At 47.3% G+C, this 13,810-nt stretch overlaps 1 protein-coding gene across 8 annotated transcripts in view; it reads right to left on the reverse strand.

Annotated features, from left to right (window-relative positions):
- The window catches only part of DGKG (diacylglycerol kinase gamma), a 213,869-nt gene extending 203,607 nt beyond the window's left edge, over positions 1-10,262 (reverse strand). For 7 of the 8 annotated variants that reach the window (XM_055382082.2, XM_004038159.5, XM_055382077.2 and 4 more), the window contains exon 1: positions 9,737-10,180. The gene's annotated coding sequence lies outside the window, so the exon portion shown is untranslated. Of the gene's footprint in view, positions 1-9,736 lie in introns of all 8 variants that reach the window. The other variant, XM_055382079.2, reaches the window with a different exon arrangement.
- Between the last annotated feature and the right edge of the window lie 3,548 nt (positions 10,263-13,810).

Below are 13,810 nucleotides of genomic sequence, written 5' to 3' on the forward strand. Positions count from 1 at the left end.
TTCTGTAAGCCACCCCCCTGCTTGACCATTCACCTGGCAGAAATGGACATTCGTCTGAGTCAGTAGATGGCTACTGGGACAGCTCAGTTGCCAAGCCCAGACTCTCAATGCTGTGAGATGTTTCTTTCCCTTATTAGATAGGCATGGACCTCCTTGACATGGATCTTTCAGGTACTGGCAATACATTGATCAAGATACATGGAAATAGACTCTCCCCTGATCTCATGAGTTTTCACAGTTTCACCCACCACTTGCACTGAGGACTTCGTTATCTGGGCCTCCAGCCACGGAGCTCATCTATCCAATTACATCTCCATCTGGATCTCTCACTGAAACCTCAAAGTTAACGTGCCCTGAAGTGGACTTGTTACCTAACCCCACACCTGCTCCTGTTCCTCAATTCTCTTGGTCAATGAAACCACTATCTTCCCAGGTGTAGGAGCCTGGTGGCCACCTTTGGCTTCTCTGTCTACCTCAGCCCCCTCACATACACTCAGTTACAAGTTCTTTCCTGGTTCTGTCCCTGACTCCACCTGTACTGCCATTGGTTTAGCCCTCATCTCCCTGGAACTCCCTCAAAAGCCTCTCAGGGGCAGCCTCACTTTCCATCTTCTCTCCTTCCAAGACAGCAGCCTGAGGGGTTGCTCTAATGTTAAAACGTGGCCATGTCAGTCCCCACTTATGAGTTCTCAGTGCCCCTCCCCTCATCACTAGCTACAAGAAAAAAAATGCACACTTTAATGTAACAAACGAGACTCTCCATGGCCCAGCTCCTGTCCACATTTCCAGACTCATCTCCCATAACTTTCTGACTCACACTTTTTGCTCCAGCAACATTGAAGTGTAGACAACAAGAACTGGCTTTGCATACATGGTTCCCTTTACCTAGAATTTATTACCCTCATTCCTTCACTTAACTTCACGCATCCTTTAAATTTCAGTTCAAGCTCATCTACTCCAGAGCATATTACCTGATTTCCTAGGTCCAATACCTTCCCAGGCCGAGGACGTGACCCTCTCCTGACTCTCATCTAAAGATTGACTCTGGCTGGGCATGGTGGCTCATTCCTGTAATCCCAGTCCTTTGGGAAGTTAGGAGGGTGGATCATCTGAAGTCAGGAGTTTGAGACCAGCCTGAACATGGTGAAACCCCATCTCTATTAAAAACACAAAAATTAGCCAGATGTGGTGGCATGCATCTGTAATCCCAGCTACTCGAGAGGTTGAGGCAGGAGAATTCCTTGAACCTGGGAGGCAGAGGTTGCAGTGAGCCAAGATCACACCACTGCACTTCAGCCTGGGTGACAGAGTGAGATCCCGTCTCAAAAAAAAAAAAAGTATATATATATACACACACACACATACACACATATATATATATATAGACTCTCTCTCTCTCTCTATCTATATCTCTATCTATATCTATATCTATAACTATATCTATATCTATATAACAGTGGACTCTGTTCCACTCAGCTCCTGGAAACCCAGTTGATCCTATCCCAAGAAATGAGTCCTATGACTAGCATGAAGTGGGTGCTCAGCACATATTTACTGATTGAATATTGGTTAAATGATGGAGCATCCTCAGGAGAGCATTGCTATGGTTTGCATCATTTAGGGATTAAAGAATGGTGTGGTCTTTGGGGCACCATGGGACTTTTCCCCCTATAGGAACATATGGCTACTAGCTTCCTAATAGTTGAGAAAGATCACTTTGTGATCATCCAGGCCTGCTGGACATGCCGGCATGAGAAAAGGGAAGAGACTGACTTCCACCAGTGAATATCTTTATGTCAGGTTCTGGGGATCAGGAACATCCTTGTTGATGAGACTTTCGGATGGGGAGTTTGGGGGGCTAGATGAGAGTAACCATTTTGTGTGGCTTCCAAGGAAGGGACACCCTGGCCTTCTGGGAGCTGGAAAGAGCTTTCTCTAGCTTATTTACTTTAACTGCGAGGCAGGGGCACGACGGAGCTGGTGAAGTACTATGAGCCACTGTTCCCAGAGCAGAGGGGTGGAGAAATGCAGCAGGAAATGGAAACATTTAGGCCAAAAACATTTCAAGTATTTCAGCATCTAAGGATCAAAGTGGCCTCACTGACCTTTGGCTACTTGGAACTTTCACACCAGATCCTCCATCAGCAAAGTGAAAACTTGGTTTCTCTGCAGACGACACTGTTTATTCCCAAGGTGAGAAGAAAACTTCCAACGCAAAACACACAGAAAGGAGTGATGGGCCCAAATGATTAACTGGGCAGGCAAGTCTGGGTTTTGTCAGCTGCCGTCTGGCCATTGAGTTTTTCTCTTCCATCCCTTTTCTTGCCACAGCAGACTTTTCTAGATGCCTCCATATTTCACTTGGAAAATGAGAACTCTTAAGCTCTTTCCTTCTTTTCTCTTACACATCATGATTCCAGGAAAGAATCTTTAACTTTCACTGAAGCATCAACGACTTAAGAAGCGAATTCCAAGAGGAGAAATAGATATTTTTGCAGGAAATAAAGCCTTAGGCTTCTTCAGAAAAGAAAGTGAAAAGAGGAGTTATGCCCTGGAGAAGGCACTGGTTAGAGTGGTGAGACCCTGGCTCCTGTTCTGGCTGGGTAACCCCAGGCAGGGCACTTATTTTGTTGGGGGTTTCCTTATTTCTCAGGATGAAGGCTTAGAACCAGATGTTCTCTTGGCTCCTTCTCTGATCTCATTTTCTATGACGCCAGAAATTCTTAGATCTGCCCCAAATTAATATATATCTCTTATCCTAATTGAATAACATCCCAGGGTGCTGAGACAGTGTGCAATTGAGGTAATTAGACCATGCTCCTTAATTTGTTCAGAATCATAGAGTTAAGGACGCCACTACTATCTCCATCATCACCCTGCCCCCAACCACCATTATCACCACCATCACCCCCACAACTATCACCACCACCATCAATACCATCACCAACACCACTATCGTCAACTCCCCACACAACTACCATCACCGCTACCACCACCACCAACACCACTACCACCACCACGATCATCATCACCACCATTATTGTCACCCCCCACCACCACTACCATCACCACTATCACCACCACCACAAACATTACTCCCACCACCATGATTATCACCACTACCACCACTACCATCACGACTATTGCTACCACCATCACCATCAACACCACTGCCACCACCACGATCATCACCACCATTATTGTCACCCCCCACCACCACTACCATCACCACTATCACCACCACCACAAACATTACTCCCACCACCATGATTATCACCACTACCACCACTACCATCACGACTATTGCTACCACCATCACCATCAACACCACTGCCACCACCACGATCATCATCACCACCATTATTGTCACCCCCCACCACCACTACCATCACCACTATCACCACCACCACCAACAACACTACTCCTACCACCATGGTCATCACCACCACTACCACTACCATCACAATATTGCTACCACCACCACCATCAACACTACTCCCACCACTATGATCATCACCACCATTATCATAACCCCCACCACCACTACCATCACCACTATCACCACCACCACCATCACCTCCACTGCCACTACCATCATCACCACTATCACCACCACCACCACCTTACCACCCTTACCCCACCACCATCACCCCACCGCTACCACCACCACCACAATAATCACCCCTACTACTGCCACCACTATCACCACCACCACCACCAGCATCACTGTCCTACCACCACCATCATTACCCCATTACCACCATCACTAGCACCAGCACCAGTACCAGCATCACTGTCCTACCACCACCATCACCACCATCACCACCATCATCACCACCACTACCATCACCTTCATGAGAAATAAAGTTCTACTTTTTAAAATGGGAAAATTTATAAAAATGTCTTAATTTGAGGGACTGATGTTAATTCCAGGAAACATTCTGGAATGGGATGTGGAATGAGCTTTTAGGGTTGAAGCTGTGATTTCAAGGAACCGGCATGGAATCACTGAAATTAGTTTATGTCAGACCAACAAAATTGCTTCTTTGACAAGATTATTGGACGGAAGATCAAGGAAATACCAGTGATGAAGAATATTTGGACTTTATCAGAGACCTTTGATAAGATTCTTCTAATAATGTTGAAAAAGATGAAGAAATATGGGCTCAGTTATAGTACAGAAAGCTGAATAAATTTTCTAAGTAAGTGCTGTTTAATTATTGAATTAATATCTATGTTTAGGGAACATACAGTGGAATGCCTCAGAATCCCATCGTGTTCATTATTTTTATTGATGACTTAGATGAAGAGGTCGTGCTCATCAGATTCAGAGATGGCAGGAAGCTGGCTGAGAGGGCCAGTAAATACACTGGATGCTAGAATCACAGCCAGAAATATCTGGGCAAGTTGGCAAGGCAGACTGAACTGAACAAGATAAAATGAGAAACAATGCACAGTCTCTAGAGTGGCTGTGAGGGGGTGTGGGCAAGTATCGGGTGAAGGCGAGCAGGTGGGCAATGCAGTTCAAGAGCAAGTTTAAAAGAGAATTGGGTTACTTCAGTTGATATTAAGCTCAACAGGTGTCAATGGTATAGATTCTTAATTAGACCTTAAAGAGTTTTAATAGAAATAGGAAATAGAATGAGGAGGTGGTAATTTCAGTCTTCTCCATGCTGATTAGGACTCCCTTGAAATTTTGCACTTTATTCTTTAAGAATAAAGAAATTAGAGAAAATTAGGACAAGAGTGATGATAATAATAGTGAGGGCACTGGAGCAAATGGCCCATGAGGTAGGGTGGAGCAGTGAAAAGGGAGTTGGCCAGGGATTTGACAGCCAAGTTACCCCATTAATAGGCTGCGAGATCTTAAGAGCTGGTTCAGGACTCCCTGAGGAGAAGCACAGACTATGGTGGTTGACTGGTCTGCTCTTGTAGGTTTTGGTCCCCTGGTCAGGACACACTATGGGTGGGTTCCTTTCTCCCTCCTTCACCCATCCAGGGACAGGTTCTCTTAAGACCCTGAGCAAAATTTTGCACTCTTGATATGTGATTCAGAGTCATAAATTATACCCATTGTTTCTCTTGGAAAGCTTTCAAAAGTCCCCTTTCTGTGATTTCCCAGGAAGCCAAGATGGTGGCAATCCTAATCCACATCACAACACACAGCAGTTATTGAGGCAGTAAAGCAAAAGGTCCAAGAAAAAAAGAGAAGATGAATAAAGAGAAAAGGCTTTGAAATCATATAGACCTGAGTTTCAATCTCAGTCTCTCCTATCAGCTTTGTGACCATAGGCAAATTACTGAAACTTTCTGAGACTCAGTTTCCTTATCTGTGAGATGGGATTAATACCAGGAGTGTAGTGATGTGAATATCAGGTGAAGCTATGCGTGTACAGAACATAGCACGATGTGGGACTCGGAATCGGTGCCCAATAAGTGCTATTGCTAATATTACCACAACATTTACTACCACCATCCCTCCTTTATCTTTCTCTCCCTCATCTCTTCGGGGCTAGGCACTGTGCTAGTGCAGAGGATACAATGGAAAACAAGACAGACATAGACACACACTTTGCTTGCACCAAGCTTACACTGTAGCACAGTCCAATTAAACTTTTTGCAATGATGGAAATCTTTTAAATGTGCGTTCTCCAATATGGTAGCCAGAAATCACATGCTACATGTAAGCACTAGCAATGTGACTGGTGTGACTGAGGAACTGAATTTTAAATTTCATTTAATTTTAATGAACTAAAGTTAAACAGGAAATAGTCACATGTGAAAACAGACAGCACAGCTCTAGACACCTTTCAGGTATATTTCTGGGACTGACTAGCCTGAGCAGAATAAAGGTACACTGAAAGAGAAATGCACATAAAGCATCCAGTACAGGACCTGGAAAATTCTCTTATTCGTTCATTCATCACATTTAATTGTTGACTATGGATTGGCACTATCTCAGGTGCTGGGGATACAGAAAAGAATTAGACATGGTCTCTGCCTTCAGGGGGCTCATAGTCCAGTGGGAGATATGCAAATAGTGACTTCACCATAGCGAGGTAAGCTTACGCACAGGTGCTGTGGATTCAGGACTTCTCTAGGGTGGGCTTCCCTGAAGGATGTTTCAGGACCTGAGCTGAATCTTGCATAAATTGATCTCAGAGTGGGAGCAACAACAGATTATATTCCAGGGCTACTAAACCCACTGCTGGTGGCAGAGGTGGCTTGGAGATCAACGAGGCTCTAGGAACAACTCGTAGCTAGGGCCAGTTTGTTTTCTTCTAACCCTTTGTGTGTGTGTGTGTGTGTGTGTGTTTTGTATTGCCTAATTCAATCTCTCTTCTGCCAGCCACATTTTGTTTCCACCTGAGGACATTTTTTTTTAAATGATGGGTATAACTTTATTTTTAAATTGTTTTATTACTATTAATAGTTACTAGCCTTGATTTTTTTTTTTTAGTCAGACAAACTCTGTTACTTATAAAGTGACATCAGCTCTCACTATGGTTGGGTGTGGAATTCTGATACTTGGTACAAATAAACAACTCTTTGAATATGGCCAGTATGTGAGGAAGCTGTTGCTGATGGGTTAAGCTTGCTGAACCTGGCTGTGATCATGATGCACGTTCACAGGAGCGAGTGTTGTTATAATGACTTGTATGGAGAAGTGGGACATTATACACATTTGTATATTTTACATGATGGTCTGATTTGTTCAAAGTTAGTATGTGACATTTAGCTAGAGAATTCTGCAGCTGATACTTGCTCACATAAAAATAGGTATAGCTTTATGTTGTATGGTTTCCATAATCCCTCCTGAGTGTATAAAGCAAGGTGATATGTGTGATTCCTTCTTCCATGAGACTGAAGAATGCTCGTGTGATGTGGCTTGGTCGTGTGAGGCCTTGGCTTATTTGGATTCCTAAAGGTCATCTGCTTGAACTATGGCCGAGTTGCTTCTGGTGAATGGAATCCTAAATTAGTGTACCCTTTTTGAAAAGTGGCTTCTCATATATACTGTGAGCCTTAAAACATTCATGCCCTTTGGCCTGGTGATCTATTTCTAGGCATCTATCCAAAGGAAGTAATGGGAAGTGTGTGCAGTAAAGACTTTGCCCAGAGTTATTTGTAGTTGCTAAAGACAGGAAGCAACTTAAATAACTAACAGTGTAATAATATGCAGCCAGGAAAACAATGTTCATGAAGGTCTTTTGCTACAACACTAATTCAGAAAAAAGCAGAGAACTAATAGCTACAGGGGCTCAGCAACCATACTTTTGAGTCAGACAGCGTGGGTTTGAATCTCGATTCTGCCACGTACTAGCTATGTAACTTGGGCAAGTCACCTGAAGTCTTAGAACCCTAGAAAAATGCAACCCTAGAAAAATGGGATTGATAGTAATAATACTCACCTCAGAGGGACTCCTGAGGATTAAAGGATATAATGAATATAAAATTTAACACCATGCAAAGTATACTTATTAGGCACCCAATAAACGCTGGCTGTCTATGGGTTGTATGATTTCAAGGCATAAAAACAGATGGAAAGGAAATATGCCAGTATATTAACAGTGTGGGATGGGAGTGGTAGGATCATGGGTGATTGATTTGTTCCTTGCATACTTTTCAACTTCCCAATTTTTTGGCAATGAACATGAATTACTTTTATACTAAAAGAGTACATTATAATGATGTAATACAATAAGATATACATTTTTAAAGTTTTAAAGTTTTACCACAAAGAAAGGGTACTTCCCCACCCTTTTCCCCCTTCTCTTCCAGGGGAGGAGATGGGGCCAGCATCCACCAACTCCCATCAGTAGGAGAGGGGAGAGTTGCTGGCTTTTGGGTTCTTTCCTCGCAGAGGCTCACGCATGCACAGCCTGGGCCTCTGGGAGTGTCCGAGTTGGAGGGATCCTCGCCATCTGTTGATAGTGTTGCGTGGGGAGTTGGAGCAGTTGGGGGAGCTGGAACAGATGATCTTAGTAGTTACTCCCATCTCTGAGAGTCTAGATTTCAAGACCTTCTGATGTTTGTCATTTTCTCCCCATGTCTTGGTTGATCTGAACCAACCACTCCATAAAATTCTAAGGTAGGAAAGACTCATCTACTAGCTTCCCACCCTAAAGCCCCTCCCAGAAAAACACCTGTAGTAATGCCTATAGTGCTGGGTGTAAACGTTAAGGGTGATTGGCCAAAAAGACATAGATCAGGAGTACGACCGGGAAGTTGGCTTAGTTGCAGCCACTTTATTTAGAGAGTATAATTCATATTCGGACTGGAATCTCCAGCAAATGTAGTCTTTTAATATGACAAACAGTGAAGTACCTTCCCATGTTAGACACATGCCTGGAATGAGAGTGAGAGGGACATAAAATATAAAGGGGTGTGTGTCTGTGCCTGGGTTCATGACCAAACCTCGACATTTGCCCTCTATGATCTAATTTCCTTCATTGACAGCCAGGGTGCCCTGTGTGCCAGCAAGTGGCTCTGCCAGCTGTATTTTACAGACAGAGAATCCCAAGCACCAAAATAACAAAGTTGATTCCCCCATCCAGACCAGAGGGGTCGTTTCCAGTCCTGTGTCCTGACCACTGTCTCTCATCATGACCCCTGGTGTTCACCTCCAGATCCAAAGTGTCGTCGCCAAGCCCCCAAAATAAAGGAATGACAAACAGCCCTCCCAGGCCCTCCTCCCCACAGAGAGGTCATCGTATGCTAATGAAGTCCGAGGAGGCAGCGGCGCAGCGCGGGAGAGCGCGCCCACGGGTTCACAGCGCTCCCGGGCACCACTGCGGCGCAGCCACAAATCGCTTCGCGCTGCAGCAGACCCTCCCGCCGCGGGGGGCGACTGGGGGAGGGGTCTCGACCGCCACCCTGAGTTCCGCAGCTGGATCCCTCCCATCTGGGAGGTGGTTCTAGCTCTAGTCCCAAGCTTTCCACTGCAGTGATGGTGGGGATGGGGGCAGCACGTCAAATCACCTGTAGGGCTTTTTAGAACTCCACAGCCCCCTCCCCTAATTCTATTCCACTAGTTCAAACGAAGAAAATCTCAGACTAGGCAAGGGGAGGTGGACCGGTGGAGTCTGCGAAAGCACCACAGGTGACTCCGGGTACGCACTCCTCAGGACACAAACACACACACGGACACATCTTGTGACTCTGAGACTACACAGATCAACCTTAGATTCGACCCTTCCCTCCTTTATTCTCTGAGGTGTCCGTGTTCTCTTCAGCTTCCCTTTAAGTCGCCCTGCGCAGAGGCTTTGTGGAGTGCCCCCAAAGTCCTAGAACCCCGCGGGACGGTCGGAGGCTTTGGCGGCCAGACATTAGGAAAAGCATCCCCTGCTTCTCGGACTGCCTGGAGCGCGAACTGGATATCAAGCAGCCAAGGTAAGTCCAGAAGAAGAAGGAAATCCGACCAGTTGCTTTAGCAAACTGCCTGGAGCAAGGCCGCCTCCCACCCGCACAGCTTTGAGGCTTGAGGGGGCCTCTCAGTCGCAGAGAGAGCCGAGCCCCACCCTGTGCGTTCCCCAAGCCTGCACCCCTCGAGCGGGGCATCCCTTCCTGCAGGGCTTTGTGGCAGGTGGAACTGTCGGGCTGGGCGCCGTGGCTTTGGCTGCAGCCCCTTCCCTGGCCGCGGGACCGGCTCCCGCTTTGCCCTCCTTTACCAAGTTGCTGCACCGGGTGCTCCCTGAGCCGGGGACCCCCTCCGCCCCGCCGGCCGCCGTCTTACCTCACCAGGCAACACTTGGTTGCGCGGTGGCCCGGGGCGCTCCTTCTTCGCGGTTTATTCCCTTACTTGGGAGGAAAGAGGAACCGAGAGACAGAAGGGGGACCGAAGCTGGCCTCTGGGCGTCTTCCCGCCTGCGCAGCCCTCTCGGGGGAGGGGGATGCAGACCGAGTGGGGGCCGCGGAGACCAGGCTGCCAGGCTGTGGTTGGTAGCGCCGGGGTCTTCACCCTGTGCTCGGAGTTCAGCAGCTCCAAAGCCGTCTATCTCCGTGGCCCGCTACTACGGCACTGCGGCTCTGTGCCCTGCCCCTCGCAGCCTGGCAAGTCCAGCTGCCACTCTCACTGCGGAGCCCTGCCCCCGGGCGCAGAGCCCGCCCCCGCCACACACACCGGCGCGCGCGCGTACACACACGGCACACACAGACACACGCTCCCACACATGCACACGCGTGCGCACACACGAATGTGGATCCGCTCGATGGGAACCTGACCCCCTTTGGTGCAGCTAGGGAGCGGGCATCATTAGGACGCTTTTTACTGACGGGGCTTCGGTTTGGGAGGAGGAGTTACAGGCTTAGGAGTGTGGAGAGGATGCAACAGTGGTGGGTACCAGAGGGCCCCTGACCCCGGAGGCAAAGGACAACTGTTTGACAAATAAATACCGACTGGGCGTTTCCTTTTCTCAACTCTGGTCAAGGCTACCGTAATATCCCGACCAAATTGAAGAAAAAATAAAAATACAAAATCAACAAGTTCTCTTTGTTTCCCAGGAACTCAGTATCTCTAGGCTCCAAATCACTAGCCCTGTCCAGAGGGTCATTTCTGACAACCTTGACTTCGGTGGCAGTGGATTGGTGGCAGTTCAACTTGAAAAGGTTTTCCCCTCGTAGCCTGGTGGAGACTGGCACAGCCTGCCTGAGCTGGACTCTGTTGGATGGGTCGGGTCTCTGGGTGTGTTTAATTCCCATTCTGCTTTGCTTTTAGGTGACCTTGGACTGTATTCCTGCAGAATAAATAGATCTCTTCTTTTTTTAAAATGTAGAAGAGCACAGAAAAGGCGCTGGGGTGAGGGGTCGGGGGGAATAGGGGAGCTACATTAGCCAAGGCACTGTGACTTGTTGCTTCTCTTTCCATGACGTGCATGTCCACGTGAGGGGGTGATGGTGGTGGTGACACTATTTCAGGCATGTCACACAGCAGGATGACTTCTGTCCATTTCACACCACATTTAGAGTCATTAGGAGTTTAGACTGTCATCTTTAAAATATGTGGAGTTTACTCGTTTCCACAGCCGAGAATTCTTTTCTGCCAGTGGGCAGTGAAGGTCCCCGGGCCAGCACTGCAGCCAAGAAAAGCTTTCCGCAGAGTGTGGAGGCGCCGAGGGGCTCTGGGTGTCTGTGCATTTGGGGAAGAAGCCTCAAACGCGAATGTCAAACAGCCCTGAGGACCCTGTTGGGTGGTGTCCATACTAGGCTATCTGCAGGCAGGCTGGGGAGACAGATGAGAAACAGAGCTGAGAGATCTCCTTAAGGTTCCACACAGTGATGAAGACAGAGCTGATACCAGAACCCCGTGTTTGCGACTCCTCTTATCCTCTGGGTCTTATCCATTCTATCACCCTGGGAGGCTTCTCAAAGTTTCCTTCAGCTAGGCTGAAATAATCTTGGTGAGGGTGCCTTCAAAGTTCTTCCTTGTCCTTTCTTTTTTCCTCTTCAGTCACTGACTCATTCATTTTACAGCTATTTATTAAACTCCTACTCTGTCTTCAGGTGCTTCCCCGTAACTCCAGTCCTGGGCCTTACTTGGGAGGAAAGAAGAACTGAGAGACAGAAAGGGCTTAGAACTGTCCTCATCCCTGGAAGAGAGGAGCCCTGAGCACAGGTTTCTGGTATATATTTTCACTCTGCTAGGTTGCATGGATGTGGAAGACACAATCCTTGCTTTTTTTGACTGCATGCTCAATGGAGGAAAATGCACATACATGTCACAAGAAAAACATTCTGGCTGTCTATTCTTGACTCCTTCTAAAGAAGGCTAAACTGAAGGAGACTCTGTGTTTGGCTGAGCATCATAATGGACTTGGGGTACATGTTTGCAAGTAGGTGTTAGGACAACATTGAGTTGCTCTGCCTATTAGGACGGGAAGGAAATAAATTGAATGGAACAAATGAGGAAGACATGCAGAGACCGAGTGTGGAGCCTCAGCTTGGTTGAGAGCACATTGGGGAAGGGTAATGAGAGGGGAGGAGCTCTGAGGACAGGATTGCCAAGCAACTTGCCTGAGAACAGGCAACAGGGTTGCCAAGTTGTCCAGGGATTTGGACAGGGGAGATGCTTGCAAAGTTTGGTAAATAGTTTGCTGTGGGGTGGGCTATGAAAGCCCCCGGTCCTATGAAAGAAATCATTTGTAAAGTCAATATTGTTCATCGGTTTGTTTGCAAATGGATTCCTTTGGGATCAGGATGGAGCCAAATGATGCATCTGAGTTGCTGCAGAAGGAGTTCAGAGAAGGCTGTGTGGACTGAGTTACATGCTAATAACATGGAGGAAAAGGGTGGTAATAGAGGCTGAAGCAATGTGGAAGGCAAAGAGGGATGGGGTGGGAAGAAGCACCAAGAACAATTAGTGCTAATGGAGGCATCATGGAGGAGGTAGGGTTTGCGATCGGATTTTAAGGGGGAATAGAGATCTCACTTAAAGATCAACAGGACAAGGGCAATCTAGACTGGGAGAAAGCAAAAGCAGAGACGTAGGACAATTCATGGTGAGTTCTCGGTCTTCCCAGCACAAGAAAAGAAGGCTGGGACAGTATTGTGGGAGTCTCCAAATGCTCTTCCGGGAGCATAGACTTGGGTTCCACAGTGAGGAGCTATGGCAGGTGTGGATTTTTTGTTGTTTGTTTTTGATGGGAAATGAGCTGGGAGGCAAGCTGGGAAGTATCTGATGCCAGCTTTCCCAAGGTAGGCCTTCCGCATCAGAATGGAGCACTGTCGGGAGGGAGTCCTTGTTGCTGCTCTCACGAAGAGCCAGAGCCCAGGTGGCTTATGTGGCTCGCTGCACAGGGCACCCAGCTAAGGGGCTGAAATCCAACTCATGCCCCACTTGCCCAGCCACACAACCTGTTAGGGTTATGTCTGCCTGGAGGGAGGGATGCCTTTTCTCTAATTTGCATGGGCTGACAGAGGCCCTGCAACTGAGCTCTTTATTTGAAAAGGCTGAAGCTACAGTGAAACAAGTGAGGATTTATTGGGCATTTGCTGTATGTGCAAACATAAGGTAAAGCAGAAAGAGTCTTGAGGTCAGGACTATCTGTGAGTCTGAGCATGTCTCTGCTCTGTGGTGACACCCTGAGACATACTGTAGGGTACAAAGGAGGAAGCTTAGTGCCTCCCCTCAAAGATTTTGCAATCCATGTCAGTTATAAAACAAACGCTCCACTGGTTAAGAAACAGTGAGCGACAGTATGGAATCAAGTGCCAAATTGCACAGGGTAGATTCTCAGGGCTTGAGAAAGGAGACCTCCTCTGGGCTGAAAGAGTCAAGGCAGGCTTCATGGAGGAGGAGGGCTGGGTTTGGCAGTGGAGCATGTGTATGTTGGTTCTCAGCCAGAAAAAAGACCTGCGAAGAAAAAGCCAGAGGAAACGAAGCTGGGGGCTTCTAAGCATGGATTTCTAGCCCCCACAGCCACCCTAATGCCGTCCCAATTGTAGCCCAAGCTCTGTGATGAGTCACCCTTGTTTCTGAGAGACGGGGCATTTTTGGATGTTTAACTGGTTCAACACTTTACATTCCCTGAGACTTCAATGTTGGCAGCTCACACTCACCATGTTGCTCTGGGAACACATCATCCAAGCCAGCAGCTGATGCCTGATCTCCATTGCCAAGGCAAAGCGAGGGCTGAGTCAGGTACCTGTGTCTGGAAATTTTTAGTCCCACTGTCTCTGACAAGCTGAGCGAACAGCACTTGACAGTTGGAGCACAGCTGAGTTCAGGGTCACCAACCGCAAGGTGGGCTGGGGGGGTTCTTCTCGCCTTCTTAGGCCTCACTTTTCTCATGTACAGAACACAAAGGATTAT

Source organism: Gorilla gorilla, chromosome 2, assembly GCF_029281585.2.
Source record: "Gorilla gorilla gorilla isolate KB3781 chromosome 2, NHGRI_mGorGor1-v2.1_pri, whole genome shotgun sequence".
Taxonomy (NCBI): domain Eukaryota; kingdom Metazoa; phylum Chordata; class Mammalia; order Primates; family Hominidae; genus Gorilla; species Gorilla gorilla.